At 41.1% G+C, this 17,230-nt stretch overlaps 1 protein-coding gene across 1 annotated transcript in view; it reads right to left on the minus strand.

Annotated features, from left to right (window-relative positions):
• APBB1IP (amyloid beta precursor protein binding family B member 1 interacting protein) overlaps positions 1-16,612 on the minus strand; it is a 102,866-nt gene extending 86,254 nt beyond the window's left edge. Inside the window, exon 1 of the mRNA XM_082648815.1 lies at positions 16,482-16,612. The gene's annotated coding sequence lies outside the window, so the exon portion shown is untranslated. The remainder of the gene's footprint in view (positions 1-16,481) is intronic.
• Positions 16,613-17,230: the final 618 nt, after the last annotated feature.

The following is a 17,230-nucleotide window of genomic DNA, read 5'->3' on the forward strand; positions in this document are numbered from 1 at the left end:
TGATAAAAACCTCTTAGTAAGGCTGAAATGGTCAGTGCTTTCCTTAACTCGATAAAGGGTATCTACCAGAAACCAATGGCAACCATCATTCTAATGGTAAAACACAGAAAGTCTTCTTATTAAAGTCAGACACAAGTCAAAGAGTCTCATCATTATTGCTACTATTTCAGTTTGTTTGGGTGATCTTAGACAATAAAAGTTCAGAAAAAATATCTAAAATTTATAGATACTCTGTGGTAGGATTCAGCAAACTTTTGTTATAAAGAGCCAGCTAGTAAATATTTCAGGTTTTGCAAGTCATATGGCCTCTGTCACAACTACTCAAGTCTGCTGTTGTAGGGAAAAAGTTGTTGTAGATGACAGTAAACAAGCATGACTAGTATCAATACAACTTTATTTACAAAAGCACTGCAGTGGATATAGGACACAGGCAACAGGGAAAAGACAACATTAGCATAAGTAGGTGATAGGATTGCTTACATAGAAAATTCAAGAGAATTAGGTGCAAGCAGCCTTAATAAGATGGCTGATGCGAGGTAAATATATACAAAACAATGAGATTTCTATATATCCAGCAATAAATATTAGAAAGTGATGTGGCAAAAGGATCAAATTTACAATAGCAACAAAAGCTATGAAAAATATAGAAATAAATAAAAGGAATTTGTCAATCCTACATAGAGAAAGCCATACAGCATAAGAGAAGACGAACAAATGGAGAGAAATACCAGGTTACCAGAAGGGAACGTTCAATGTGGTAAAGATGTCATTTCTTCCTAAAGAATACAAAATTTTGGGAATTCCAATTAAACCTCCAAATGGATTTAAAATCGAAACAAAATAAAAGCTGACAAGCTGATTCTAAATTCCATCTGAGAAAAAAGGTTATTCTTAAATTGTAACAAAAAATGTATTTTAAAGAAAAGAATTCTTGGTACTTCAGGATTTACACAAATAAACCAGTGTAAAAGAACAAAGACTGCAGAATTCAAATTTAATATATGAAAAAGTTGGCAGTTAATAATCAGCAGAAAATAATATATTATTTAATAAATGGTATAGAAACAATTGGCTACCCATTTGCAAAAAATAAAGTCAGATCCCTACCCATCACCATAAACAAAATAAATTCAAGTTGGATTAAGAATCTAAGTGTAACGGTAAAACTATAAGTCATAGAAGAGAAAAGTTTTTCTTTCCTTCTTTCCTCCTTTCCTTGCTTCTTTATAATTTTGTGACAGATACTACTGACTGGCCCTTTGAACATCCTCTCCAGGTGCCTTGCAGCATGTGTTTCCATTATACTGAAGCTGGAAATCTGAAAATAACATTTCCATGCTCCCTTGCAGCTAGGGTTCTACTTATAATCCAGTCAAGCAGACACAGTGATGCGAGGCCTGCTAGATGGCACTGAGCAACGTGAAGTGAAAGTGACAGATGGTAAAACAGAATCTCCTGGGGGTAGTTGTTCTGTCCCTATCACCTTAGGTGGAGCAGTGGGTCTTGGCTGCAGTGAGGTTTTGCCAGAACAGTCCTGAAGGTAGAGTTGGGCATTTCTCCTGTTTGTTAACATCTCCTGTTTGTTAACATCAAACTACCTTCCTGACACTCCCAGTTTTGTACGCAGCCGTATACCTTGTAATAAACTCTTTTCTGTCTAATCTAGAATGAATTCTATTTCCTGATCATTACAAGTAGTGAAGTATTTTCCAAGCATGACCTAAAGTCCAGGAGCTTTAAAGAAGCTCTTTCTTTATATTCATTCATTCATCAACAGATGTCTATTAAATATCTAGATATCATGGAAATGTTCGTTGTCTTTGGTTTGTTAATTCAGCCTCTGGGAATTTAATTCAAGGAAATCTTATAAACTTTGAAAGAACTCTACATGCCTGGAGATGAAATGGCAGCATCACTGGAAATTAAAAACAACAAACAATATTTGTTGGATATTTATCCGACAAATATGAGAAGAGTTAATTACTGTACTGCACTCAGTGGGTTTTTGTTGTTGTTACCATGAAAAACGGCTATGAAGACTATAACAACATATTTAAGTAAAATAAATAGGATACAAAATAATTTATATTCTAAAATTACAATAATGTAAGAAAACCAAGAACACAGGGAAAAAAATACTACAAGATAATAAATCAACATGTGAAAAAGCACTTCTATCAGGATGCTGGTCTATTTTTCTCTATTTTGCACATTTTCTATAATGTATTAATTTCATAACTTAAAATAGAGTTAAGAATCACAATTGGTTTTAAGTCCACAGAAGTGGACTTAAAGGGCATATCAGCAAAACCAGAGGTTAATATGTAATTTTTTAATTGATATATAATTGGCATATAACATTGTGTGAGTTTAAGGTGTACAATGTGTTGGTTTGATATACTTATATATTGCAAATGAGTTCCACTATAATCATATTAGATAATACTTCTATCATGTCCTGTAATCATCATTTCCCTTTTGTAGTGAGAACAAATAAGATCTCGTCTGTTAGCAACTTTGAAGTTTATAATGCATTATATTGTTGACTATATCTCTATGCTATAATTAGATCTGAAGGACTTATTTATCTATGAGTTGCAGTTTGTACCCTTAAACAACATCTCCCCAATTCCCCCACCCCCAGGTAACCACCATTCTACACTGTTTTTTATGAGTTTGGCTTTTTTAGATTCCACATATGAGTGAGACCATAAAGTATTTGTCTTTAGCTGTCTGACTTATCTCACTTAGCATAATGCTCTTAAAGTTTATCCTTGTTGTCACAAACAGCAGAATTTCCTTCTTTCTCATGGCTGAATAATATTCCATTCTCTCTCTCCCCTCTCTCTCTCTCTCTCTAAATATATATAATTATATACATAATATATATATTATATATCAGTTAATAATATATATTATATAAATTATGTATATAATTATATATATATATCCATCATATTTATCCATTCATCCATTAATGGGCCCTTAGGTTGTTTCCATATCTTGACTATTGTTAATACTGCTGCAATGAACATGGGAGTGCAGATAACTCTTTGGTATCCTATTTCCACTTCCTTTGGATATATACCCAGAAGTAGAATTCCTGGATTATATGGTAGTTCTACCTTTAATTTTTTGAGGAACTTCCAAACTGTTTTCCACAGTGGCTGCATCAATTTACATTCCCGCCAACAGTGAACTAGGGTTCCCTTTTCTCCACATCTTTGCCAAGATTTTTTATCTCTTGTCTTCTTGATAGCTGTTCCAATAGGTGTGAGGTGATATCTCACTGTGGTTTTGATTTGTATTTTCCTGATGCTTAGGGATGTTGAGCATCTTTTCACGTATCAGATAGCCTTCAGTATGTCTTCTTTGGAAAAATGCCTATTCAGACCCTCTGCCCATTTTTTAACAGGATTGCTGGTTTTTTGTTATTGAGTTGCATGGGTTCTTCATATATTTTGGATATTAACCCTTTATCCAATATATGGTTTGCAAATATTTTCTCCCATTCCATAGGTTGCCTTTTTATTACATTCCATTTTGAAGGTTGCTCACAAAAAGGAGAAAAGGGACTCTTCTCCACCCCACCCAATTGTGACTTTCTTCTCCTAAACATTGCTGGGATCAATTCAAGGAGGATGATCTCAGGTGGAAAGTACACTGCAACAGTTCCTTGTCTTTCTTGCCTAGATTCTAAAAATTCTTAGTGAAAAGAATTTAGTTTAAATTCTTTAATTTAGCTTAAATTAAAACTAAAATGTATCCTTCATGTGTTGTTTCTGATAGACAAATTTTATGATGACCTTTTTTTTAAAGGGTATTTTATTTGTTTATTTTTTGTAACTAAGCTTAGTAACTTTCCAGGGAGTGTTTTTCTTGTCATTAATTAATTATTTTCTTTATTTCTCTAAAGGCAACAACTAGACTTAAGAATTTAGCATTATTTGTCTTGATTCAGAACTGAGTCATCATTAAACTTCCCAGCCAAGAATATATTCTTTTATTGATACAAATGATTTCGAGGACTAAATCAACGTTTCACAGAAAATAATACTCAAGAGTTGACTTACAAAATTATGACCTTAGAAATTGTAACAAATTTCTTCTCTATATTTGATTGATTAATGGGGAAAAAAAGATACAGAGACTTGAGTAAAAAGTATGGTTAGCTTATAAGACATTTACTGAAAACTAGTCACATGCTAGAAAATCTAAATTCCCCAAACAAGAAATTGTACAGGCTATATTTTCTGACCAAAATGTAATAAAAATAGAAGTTAATAACACAAGATTTAAATACACTTAAAAACCCTGAAGAAAAATGTATTTTCCTAACAACTTAGGGATCAGAGAAGAAAATCTGAGAAGGACAATCTCAAACTATCTAGAAAACAACCATAGTAAAATCTACACACACATACACAATTTAACCAGAGTCAAGTTCAAAGGAAATTTTGGAGAAAAAAAAAATAATAAAAGACTTCCACAATGACAATAATTAAAGCAGAACAGTAATGGTGTAGGAATAAAATAGATATTACTGTCATATAACAACACAGAAATATATTTAAGAACATCAGAGAATTTGGCGCTTCATAATCTTACCAGAATCTAAACTATCAAATGAAATATATATGAATAAATTTTTGGCGGGCATATGACAGACTCTTTGTTTTGTACCTACTTTACCCCTAATAACTTATTTCAGATCAATGCAACTGCCTGATGATGCCCTGGTATAAAAGACAGATGATAAATTAAGATACAACTTAGGTTCGTTTTGATATGGACACTGAGAGAAAATGGGATACCGTGCTTGGTTAACTTCTTTGGTAGGTGTTTGTGGACCTTTCCAGACAAGGTCTCAGTAAAACTTCCAAGAATCCATCCGTTAGCTTCCTGCACTTCCACCCCATTCACTTTCCTATTGTCCCAGGGGGCTATCTTGACAAAGGTATTAGTCAGACACTCAAAATATCCAGATTTCATAAATATGAATAAAGATGCAGCTTTACTTTCTGAAGCAAAGGTGGCAACAATTTGCCCTTATATTTTCTTATATGGAATTTTATAATTTTAGCTCTAACATTTAGTTTTGTGATCCACTTTGAGTTAGTTTTTGTGTATAGTGTGTGAGTCTTTATTTTTTAATAGATGTTATTGAGAGCAGAGGGTTTTTTTATACCTAAAGGACCAAACAGACAAACAAAAAAAGCTCTTTCTCTTTCTGTGATGTGATAACTTTTACAATTCTCTGCACATTCAATCAAAACATACTCATGGAGTCATTTTTGCAAATGTATGTAGCAATGAACCAAACACTATATGCTAAAAGAATAAAAAGAAAAAAACCAGCAGCAGTAAGTACTATACTACTATAATCCAGGACCAACCCAAATGGATTTAGGGTAAATTTATGATTGCTCCTGCAAAGAACTGGATTCCAGCAAAACTAATTTAAATCAAGTCCATCCATAGAAAGATCACTGATTAACCGGGCATGAAAATTAATTCTTGACTTAAAACACACAGACACCAACAAAACAAACAAATCCCCCCCCAATCTCAAGAACCCCAAACAGCTGAATCGGCAGACATAGAGGGAATTCAACTTCTAGAACTGCACGTATTTTATATGTATTTCACATAACAGTTTCCACGTAACTTGACAAAGTTAAGCTGAAAATCCCCAAACGCTTTTTAAAAATGATAACATATTCACAGTACTTAATTCATGGCTTGCATTTATATTTCAATCAGCTAAGCAATATATTGTTTTTCTCAGCATCTTTCATTTATTTGCCTCTTGGTGAAGAATCTGAACCCCTCCACCATTTGCCTTATCCTCCCAGCAGTTCTGCAGCAGAGACAACCAGTCAAAAATGCAATTATTGGGCTTCCCTGGTGGCGCAGTGGTTTAGAATCTGCCTGCCAATGCAGGGGACACTGGTTCCAGCCCTGGTCCGGGAAGGTCCCACATGACGCGGAGCAACTAAGCCTGTGCGCCACAACTACTGAGCCTGCGCACTTAGAGCCTGTGCTCTGCAACAAGAGAAGCCACCGCAATGAGAAGCCCGCTCACCACAACGAAGAGTAGTCCCCGCTCGCAGCAACTAGAGAAAGCCCGCGCGCAGCAATGAAGACCCAACGCAGCCAAAAATAAATAAATAAATATTTTTTAAAAATGCAATTATTCTCTCATTGCTTCATAATGTAGTGTCAAATTGGGGGGGGGCGGTCATTCAAGGTCCCTCCTGTCAATATTCACCAGGGGCAACGGCCCCCCGAGGCCTTTTTCAGGAGTGATCAGGGTCTGTCCTGCAGCCCAGAGGAAGGTTGGCAGTCTCCAGGGCCAGGTCAGCAGGCTTTCCAAAGGGCACAAACACCAAATGTGGAAAGTCCATGTCAATCAAAGGCAGGCAGAAGGTGAAGGAGTGGGTGGCAGGGAGGCCAGTGCGTCTAGTCAAGGAGCAGAGGCTTGATGACCAAACCAGGGCCCTCACTGTCCCAGTGGGCACAGGTCATCCTGGCATCTCCCCAGCTTGCTGGAAGAGTTTTCAGGGCACACATCTCCTGGGATGAGTTTATCCATGATGCATGCCACATACCTCTCCAAATCCATCAGCATCTTTCTCTTACTAAACCTTTGCTTACAGTGAAAGTAGGTGATTTCTCTTCCCCTGTGCAGGCCGTCTGTAATACCTCTGCATCCCATTTTCTCCACTCACATTAGTCCTACCCACCACCCAAGGCCAGCTCAAGGCTCCCTCCTGCATCCTGGTGATCTACCCTCCTCTAAATCCTGTGGCAGCAGAGTTAGGATCACTAATTTGACAGTTCACAAGGTGCCTTATGGCTTATCTGTCTCTTTATGTGCATTTAAAAAATTTTCTCAACTATGCTGAAGGGGCAGAATTTACACCTCAACTCTCCTAGTAGCCGGCACAGCGCCACGGTTGGCATTAGGGTGGCCAAAAACGTCTTACAGAAAAACCCAGACGAACTTTTTGGCCAACCCAATACTCAGACCTCAATGTAAGCTCACATTAATATGTATTAGCACCTACTTTAAAATAAGAATAGTAGGAATTATAAATATGGAAAAATTACTACAGATCAGGCACCTACAGTGCCTGACTTAATTCTCAAAGCAATCTTATGAGGTAGTGACATTATTCTAATTTTATAGATTATAAAACTCAGAGAAATAATAATTTCCTGCCTGGAGAAATAATAATTTGTGCAAGCTCATGTGAGTGGAGGACTGGACCGTGTCTAAGTCTAACTCAAAACTCACGTTCACAGTCAAGCCACGTGGCCTTCTGAAGACACAGGCTGATTAAGAGGTAGAATGTGGCAGCCACTCTGCTAACGCTGCTGTTACAGTATCTATACGTCCAGTTCGAATACAACTGACTTCGTGTCTGTCTTTCACACCACACTGAGGTTAGGCAGGGAATCTTGTATTTTCATCCAAGCATGTGACACACACCACTCACTAAATACACTCAGCTGCTGGGTGATCTTGAACAAGCAATTTAACCTCTCTGTTGGTTTAGTTCCCTCATTTGTAAAATAGCAATGAAAACAGTCCCTACGTCGTAGGGATGAGATGACGCCTATAAAGGGCATAGCATAGCATCTGATGCATATAAAGTGATATTAGTGATACTAATATAGCTATTATTATTATCACCATTATCATAATCATTTTTGTTACTATATCTCCCTCTAAAACCACCAGTGGAAATAAATGTCAGTCACTTATTCACACACCACATACATGTTCCCAAGTCCCAAGTACTAACTGATGGTTACTTCTGCCTGTTGCATTTCTGTGTACCTGGACTGCCATTTTTCCATAGGCCAGGGACATTTTTAAAAGACTAAGCTACTGGGAAGGACATCTGTAAGTAGTGTTTCTAGGACAGAGGTTTTCGTTTTTTTGGCCGTGCCATGTGACATTTGGGATCTTAGTTCCCCAACCAGTGATCGAACCCGTGCCCCCTGCAGTGGAAGCGCAGAGTCTTAACCACTGGACAGCCAGGGAAGTCCCTAGGACAGAGCTTCTTAACCATTCTGAACAAGACAGGAACTGTATCAGAATCTCCCTGAGACTTTTTCAAACTGTACCCATGACACCTCCAACTCCACAATCCAAATCTTATCATTACCTCCTGCCCTGAAAGGGAGGTGTACTTCTGGAGTTGAGGGCCCCCACAAAGAGAGCTGCTGTTGATGAGGGTACGTTACGCCCGTGAGCTAGCAGGTGGAAGCTAAAGAGAAAAAAAAAAGAGTTGACAACCACCGTTGCCTAGGGCAACCGATCACATTTTGCCGGATGTGGGTTTAGGGCATCCTGCTCTACCTTTTACTTCCACTCTTTTTCAGCTCCTGTTACTTTTAGGAAGAATCCAAAAAATAAGGGCAGTGTGGGTGGGGGGGCAGCAGAGGGAAGAGAAAGAATAAAAAGAAAAGTAGGCAATGGCAATTTGATGCTGTTTGTTTTTGTTGCTAGAGGGCTCACAAAGCATTCTGGGTATAGGTTTAATTATGCATTAGAACCTGGTTCCAGGGAGAGACCCCAGAGTAAGAGAAAATGCTTTTCCTGTCTTTTTTCCTTTAGCTTACTTCATAGTACACCTAATATCCTCCATGCAGCTGAAGGGTTAACACGGAGTTAGGATACAGTGTTTATGCAATTACCTAGAGCTGCACTGTCCAATTCAGTAGCCACTAGCCACAGGTGGCCGTTGAGCCCTTGAATTGTGGCTAGTCCGAAATGAGATGTACCGTAAGTGTAAAATATGCTGGCTTTGGAAAACTTAGGATGAAAAAAGAAAGAGTAAAAGAGTTCATCCACCATTTTAATACGACTTTAATGCCATTTAGTATAATTAATATTAATTAAATAGTCATTTTGGATAAATATATTAAATAAAACAGATTACTAAAATTAACATCCCTCGTTTCTCTTTTACTGTTCCTAGTGTGGTTTCCTGAAAATGTAAAGTTATCTATGTGGGGACTTCCCAGGTGGTCCAATGGTTAAGACTCCATGCTTCCACTGCAGGGGGCGTGCATTTGATCCCTGGTTGGGGAACTAAGATTCTGCATGCCGTGCAGCACGGCCAAAAAATAAGTAAAATTTAAAAAAATAAAGTTACCAACATGGCTTGCATTCTGTTTGGACCGGACAGGGTAGGTCTAAAGTAGAACAGTTCCGTTATTACAAGTGCCTAAACGTTTGACTCGAAGATGGTAGGTTGTGGTGACTGCACCATATGAATGTAATCTGAATATTACTCACTAAGAGTTAAATCAGAATCTCCCCATTTCCTTTCCCACTGTACTGTATGCTCCAGCCCTGCTGAACAATTTCATACACGTGGTGCCTGGAGGAAACTCCACTGGGCCTCCTGGAAATAACTTTAGGCTTGAAAGTGCCTCTTGGTCACCCCTCTACAATGTTTTCTCTAGAATCACTCCCGTCACCATCTTATGCACATCACACCCTGGAATGTGTTTATTTGCAGGCCTGTGTCTCCCACTGGACCAGAAGCTTCTTGAGGTTCAGCACCATATCTTATTCTGTTTTACACCTTCTACTCTGGCATGTGGTTGGCCCTCAACAGGTATGTGATGAAACTGAAAAAAAGTTCCAATGACAGCACGTTGAGCAGAGTTTCCTTCAACTCAAGTGTTTGTGTAAGCACAGAAGCCCCCTCTGTGAGTCTCGAGGATGCTCCTCCGCTCTGAGGGTCAGTGCAGTGAGCTCCCTGGGCGTTTCAGCTTTTCTCTTCTACACTGGTCTTAAGAGATCTGCTCACAGCATCACGCTGCATTGACCCACGTTCCTGGCCCAAGCCACTTCATCTCTGTTTGCCGCGTACAATGGGGGAAATTTAATGCACCGCGTTAGTCAACAGTCTTGAATTGCTAAGAAATAGTCTTGATTTGCTAAGTTATATCATTTACGGAATTTAACTAGAAGGAAGTCATTCCCCTTAAAAAAACAAAACAGGGCTTCCCTGGTGGTTGAGAGTCCGCCTGCTGATGCAGGGGACATGGGTTCGTGCCCCGGTCCGGGAAGATCCCACATGCCGCGGAGCGGCTGGGCCCGCGAGCCATGGCCACGGAGCCTGTGCGTCCGGAGCCTGTGCTACACAACGGGAGGGGCCACAACAGTGAGAGGCCCGCGTACCGCAAAAACAAAACAAAACAAAACAAAACAAATAAACAAATGCTACATCCCAAACCTCATCAGTTCACTGACCCAGCTGTGAGTTTTATGTCAGCAGCAGAGATGAAAAAGTTCATTAATACTATAAACACAGCAGCCTTAGACAAATTCATTTAATGTCACTGAATTGAGATCATTCTGTAAATCACCTGAAAAAGATTTTGTGGTATTTTTTCTGCCACGTAACTAATTTGTTCGTTCTTTTCTTTTTAACAGTCTATTTCATGGACTATGGTGTAGATAATGATATAAGTAACATTCTACTAAGCGCTACTATTTCATAATGACACTGCCCTGACACCTATTATAACCAAAACAAATAAAATGTCAGTTACCTCCATCTCAGTAGCTACTTCCTAAAATTCACTTTCAGCTTTCCAAATGTCATAACAGCATCATCTATCATTCTTCAAGAGCTACTAGTGACCCTTTAGACCTGCTCTAACGCTCGCGTCCATTTGAATCCAGCTGTGCAACAGGAAGCTTCCTTCTCTTCCGAATCTGGTCTTAGATTTTGAAAATATAAATATCTTAGCCTCAGGGCACGAAAAGCTCCTTTGTGGAAAAGGCCATTGTCTTCCCTCCCTCAGAATCCTGCTGTTAAACTCACAATCATAGAAACCTGGTATTGCATAATGCACGTAACTGGTTATGAATTTATGTATAAATATGGGGCTTTTTAGTATTCATCTCTCCCTCTCCCATTTATTAGAAAGAATATTCACTGTCTTGAGTCTCATGGGCATGAAATATTACTGATTAGCTGACTCTACTCTTATTTTATTTATTTGATAAAGATTGCTGCTCAGGGCTTCCCTGGTGGCGCAGTGGTTAAGAATCCGCCTGCCAATGCAGGGGACATGGGTTCAAGCCCTGGTCCGGGAAGATCCCACATGCTGTGGAGCAACTAAGCCCGTGCACCACAACTACGGAGCCTGCGCTCTAGAGCCCGTGAGCCACAACTACTGAGCCCGTGCGCCACAACTACTAAAGGCTGTGAGTCTAGAGCCCATGCTCTGGAACAAGAGAAGCCACTGCAATGAGAAGCCCACGCACCACAATGAAGAGTAGCCCCCGCTTGCCACAACTAGAGAAAGCCTGTGCGCAGCAGCGAAGACCCAACGCAGCCAAGAATAAAATAAATAAATTAAAAAAAAAAAGATTGCTGGTCAATCCTTTCAGCAAGTTTGTTTGTTTGTTTTAGCTTTTGGCCACACCCCACGGCATGTGGGATCTTAGTTCCTGACCAGGGATTCCCCCCGACCAGGGATCAAACCCACACCCTCTGCACTGGAAGGCACAGTCTTAACTACTGGACTGCCGGGGAAGTCCCACTTTCAGCAAGTTTTGAAAGAAGAGTTAAAGCATTGGGATCCCAAAGATCTGGTTTTATGTCCTATTTCTTAAACTGTAATCTCAGGTAAAATTCTTAAAACTCTCTAAATTGTCATTTCTAATTTGTACAATGAGAATTAATAACTGTATCTTTCCAGGTAGTTACTTAGGCTGAATGACTGTAGTCTTTTACATAATAAGCACATAGTCATTACCAGTTGACACTTCATATCCACGTCCAAAACTCAACTTCCGATGGTCTCCCCTCTAACCTCTCCGTGTTGGTTGATGATATTCCATCCTTCCTATTGTTTGCGTCAAAAACGTTGGAGTCATCTTTGGTTCCTCTTTCTCTCACAGCCCATATCCACTTTGCAAGGAAACCCTATTGGCTCTACCCTTAAAATATATGCCGATTCCCAGAGCTTCCTAATAGGCTCCTTACTCTGTCCAGCCTTTTCTCAAGCAATCAGAGTGGGCCTTTCACATGTAAGTCAGATCACATTACTCCTCTTCTCAGAATCCTGTAATGGCCCCTCAATTTAACTCAGTGTAAGAGCCCACGTTTTCACGATGGCTTACAAGACCCTTCACCCCCACTCTTCCATCTCCAACTACATCTCCTATTACTCTCTCCCTGCTCACTTACCTCTAGGCCACATGGGCGTCTTGTTCCTCAAACACACCAGGCTGACCCCTTCCTTACAGCCTTGGCACTGGCCGTTCCCTCTGCCTGGAACACTGCTCCCTCAGATAGTTAACTCCTGCAAACCTCTGCTCAGATCTTACCTTCTCAACGAGGCCAAGCCTGACCACCTTATTTAATACTGCAATTTTACTACGTTCAACTTTGCCCTTTTTAATAGGACTTTTCACTCACGAATACCTACATTATTTACTTATTTATTATGCTTACTGATGATTGTCTACATCTCCCCATTGGAATAGAAACTCCACAAATGCAGAGACCTTTGCCTCTTCTGTTCACCTAGAAGAGTGCTTGGTAAGTATTTTTTTTTGAATGACTGGATTGTATTTAAAGCAGAAATCTAAATAATATGGAAATTAGCAGTTCGCAAGTTACATATGCTTTATTGCACTTAAAAGTTATAGTTATCCCCTGATGAATCTTGGTCACTTCATTAATGACTAAGATACCACTCCTTCCACGGTACTTACTCTTAACCATTTGTAATCCACTATGTTTTAATGCTATTTAAGTTAAGTTGTCTTTACTTAATAGGACACCCTATTTATGACCATGCTTCCAGTCAGTGGAGATTCTAATTTGTTTCCCAAGTGCCGATATACTCTAATTCTCAGTTTGACACTTCTGCAAATGCATGTACGTGCTTTCTAAATGCTTTTTAAAAAATCAGCACATTCAGCATAATGATTACCTCTATCAAGAAAAAAGGGTAATTCTATTGGGAGGAAGTCAGAAGACGTATTGATAATATCTTACTTCTTAAGCTGGGTGATAGGTATCCAGATGTTGGCTTTATGATTATTTGCTGTAATTTACATATATATCTTACACCTTCTCTTGTATGTATGAAATAATTAATAAAATCTAGTGTTTGCTTGTTCTCCTACCACTCTTTATTTTCCCTCCAGTTTGATATGATAGTTATCTATGGATGTAAATCTTCCAGCCAGTCTGTGAGGTAAATCACAGCTGCTGTGTGATTTAGCATTTATCCCCTCCCCCAGCCCACAGTCATCTCACTGATGAGTCTGTGATATGAGATCAAACCAGAAGGATCCCCAGCAGAAACAGAAAAAAAGCTACTCACTACTTCATTGATTTAATCAACGTAGCCAGCTATCAAGAGGGACTGGAATATAATGAAGATAAAAATGAAATCACGATTGCTGCTAAAACAGATTATTTTTTCAAAAGACATATATAAAGATAATAACTTCACAAGTGATTATAGCTTGTCTTCCCACTATTAACAAGGCACGTTCTTTGCTTGCCTACCTTCATTTCATCTTCCCTGACCCCAGGGTGGTGTAGGAATCTGATGGGTGCTCCCACAGCACACGATCTTGGTCACGTGTGGAACTGTAACTGCCCATTTATATCTCCCCTATTAAACCAGAACTTCACTGAGAAAAGGCCTCATTGTTTTTTCACCGTTTAGGCCCTTGTCCTTGGTACAGCACTTCAAGTGCTGGTGTCATACTGGCTCAGTTCAAAGGTCAGCTCTGCTTCTCACTCCTTAGGTAAGCTTCTTAACCTCTCTGTGCTATCATTTCCTCAACCATAAAAGCTGATAATAGTATAAGCCCAGGATGTGAGGCTTAACGAAACAACACGTCTAAATTAGTTACACAGGGTGTGGTACAAAATATAAGCTGAATAAATATAATTATTATTTACTACTACCATTTGGTGATAAAGGGGAAACTGAATTGACAGAGAAGAAAGACAATAGCTCTTATAATATGATTCTTAGTGATTCAAGAGCATAGATGATGTTCAGGAAATGTCTGGAAATGGAGTCATGAATTCAGGCTCTAGAGTATGTGCTGAGAAGGCGTGGTGCCTTGGAGTGGTGCTACATTTCTGCCTGCACAAGCCTAAGGGTTGGTAAGCCTAAGGGTGTGGCCCGTGCCTAAGCGTTGGGCCTGCTGGGTCTCAGGGTCTTATGACATATTGACGGTACAATCCAGAAGTGGAACTCATATAACTGCACGTTTAGTAAATGTTATTTGAGTCCCAACTATGGTGCCAGGAACTTGGCTAGGGGATGGCGATGCGGTGCAATTGTAAATATCTTGGTGTGACAGACTATGAAACACAAACTTAATTTATTATAAGATTCTGCACTCACGGAAAGGTATGGGGTATAAAAATAACTAAAATAGAATTGAAGAGGATTCGAAGTAAGTGAAAATAGTCACGCTTTTTGAAAGTGGGATGGTTTGAAGAAATTCAAAGTGGCATATCAAATGCAGACACTCATGGTAATGCATTCTATAGGTAGTTCATTCTAACAGTAATATGAAAATATCTAGAACTTTTAATTTGTTATTGAAAAAAGGCAAAAAAATAGTGGGTGATTGGTATACATTCTCAGGACATGAAAATGCAAAAGATTTAATGGACACTACATAACCCAGTAAGTATTGCGCTTACGATTTAAAGTAACTAAGTCATAAAGTAATCCATACTACAAAGTTATATTTCTTGAGAAGTAACACGTGAAGAATTTTGAAATCTAATATGGACCTGCCCAAGGTTGGGCATATCAACTCCCTACTGAAGTTTTTCAAAAGAATGGAAATTTGCCGTCTTACCTATAGGCCAAAAATTGACTGTTTTTAGAGGAACTTCTAAGGAACAAAGGCCTCGAAATATTTCAGAATCTAACAACACCTGTTATCATTATTTTCTCCATTCTTTCTTGTTAGTGATCAGCAATTTTAACTCTGTCAGCATTCCAGATAGGACAAATTCAAAGAATTATGGCAATTCCTCAATTGCTATTTTCATGACAGACATTTGGTAGGCCAATAATCATTATGGGTAAGTTATCTCAGGTCTAGAGAGATCAAAGCAACTTAATCAACGTCACTCTTTTCTAGTTAAAGGCAGATATGGAACAGAACCCAAGTCTTCCAAATACCCAGAAAAGACACAGATATTAGTAATAATGTGAACATTACTAAATGCTAAAAGTCTGAAGATGATATTAAATTTCTTAGACCTTTCACAACACATTGAGCAGACAGGAAATACCACCCGGAAGACATTACAGAAGTTTCGTAGCAGATCCTCTGTTAATTTTGCTAGCCCGCGTTCCTGTAAGACCGCCCATGTGCCGTCCCAGTATTTCAGTGAGGCCAGAGGGAAAACTGCCACTGGAGGTTTATTCAAAGGGACAAAGGCTCCCAAACACCCATTCAGAGGCCCTAGACTTTAAAATTAGTAGTAGCTGGTACCTTGGCCTTTATTTAAATCACATTATACCTGAGGAGTAATAAACTCATGAGCTTTTTCTTTATGTTACTTCCTCCGATACTCCATTTCTTTCTATAACGATCACATTAAAAGTTATTTTTGAACCGCTTTGCCATGAGTGGCACTAGGAAAAAACACGTTTAGCGTTCCACAATGGTCTGAACGATAAGAAATGCCTTCTCAGAAGGAAAATAAGAGGTGCACTGGGCAAGGTCTTCAGGGGGACCCCTGCCCCGAGGTCCTCCTGGGTATAACGATCTCCTGGTTAGTTTGCTTCGTGCTCTAAAAGGATGCTCTGGATACTCATTCCGAGCCAAATTACAAAGCTTCTGCCTGGTGTCCACATCCTTCCTCTACCTTATTTTAAAACGAAAAGGACAATAATTCGGAGGAAAAGTTATTTTTAAAAAGAAGAAACAGCCGTCTGAAAGTTTTCAAAGAGGAGACACTCTAAGACGCATCAGACTGCGATCGTCATTCAAATTCTCACACTACTTGCACTCAATGCATAGCGCCCTGAAATACCCCCTGAAATGCGCCCCCCCGTGAGATACCCCCCGGGATTCCTTCAGCGTCGGTCAGCCCGGGGCTCCCGGACCCGCTGGACAGGCGAGGGTGTACCGGTTCCCCGTCTGACCTTGGAGAAATTTTCTGGGCAGGAAATCAGTCAAATATGACAAATCCGAACGCGGGGAAGACAAGCCCCAGCCCCAACCCCCCGCGGAGCTGGGTCAAGTGCAGGGGTCGGCGGAGGGGACTCCGGGGACCCGCTGCCCTGGAGGGCCCAGCGGGGGCCGCGCGTTCACCCGGCCGGCGCCGCGAGCTGGGTCGGGCCTCGGACCCTACAGGCCAGACTCCTGGTCGGGTGACCGCCCGGCGGGTCCCGGTGCAGCTCCCAGGGCCCCTGGGCGGGCCGGCGGCGCCGCTTACCTCGACGGCTGCGCGGGGCCTCGAGCGCGCGGGGCTGGGCCGGGAGGGCGACGCGGCGCTCTGGGCTGCGCTCCGGTTCACGTCGGCAGCCTCTGGAGGAAGTGGTGTCAGCCCGCCCCTTCCCACGCAGCGCGCAGACGTGGAGCGCTCGGCGCGCGGCTCCGCATCGAGGTGCGAGGAGGGCGCCTGTCTGGAGACACACCCACAGATGTGGATAAAGACGCCTAAAGCTCGGGGGCTGCTTTTTTCGACTCCACGGGTTTGTGCCTCCTTTCGTCTTACCCCTCCCCCTGCCCCACCCCCGAAGAAAACAACTTGGTTTTAATTCTGGGGAAAGTTGCGCCTTCCTCTCAGCCCTCCCCTACCTGCGCCGCGGGCCCTCCTCTCTCGGGAGCGACCCCCTGGGTTGTCGCCTCGATATATCAGTGGCTAAGGGATTGGGGGCCGGATGGCGGTTCCACAAAGGCCCAAGAAGCCGATTTCTTTTGCAACGGTCTTCCGAAGTGTTGACTTCAGCCCTTTCTGAGCTTCCTCTTTCGGGCCAGATGTGCAAGGCCCGGCTTCCCTGCCGCGCGCAGCCCGCCCGCAGCGCACGCGGGAGCCGGAGAGAAGCGGTTCCCCCCACCCCCACCCCCCGCGCCTGGCCGCAGGGGAGGCGCGGGACCGGGGTTAGGCGGTCTCCGCTGGAGCCGGGGCGGGGAAGGGCGCGCTTCGCAGCGGCGGTTTCTCAGCTCTCCGGTTGGCAACCG

This window comes from Grampus griseus (genome assembly GCF_964374135.1).
Source record: "Grampus griseus genome assembly, chromosome: 2".
NCBI lineage: Eukaryota > Metazoa > Chordata > Mammalia > Artiodactyla > Delphinidae > Grampus > Grampus griseus.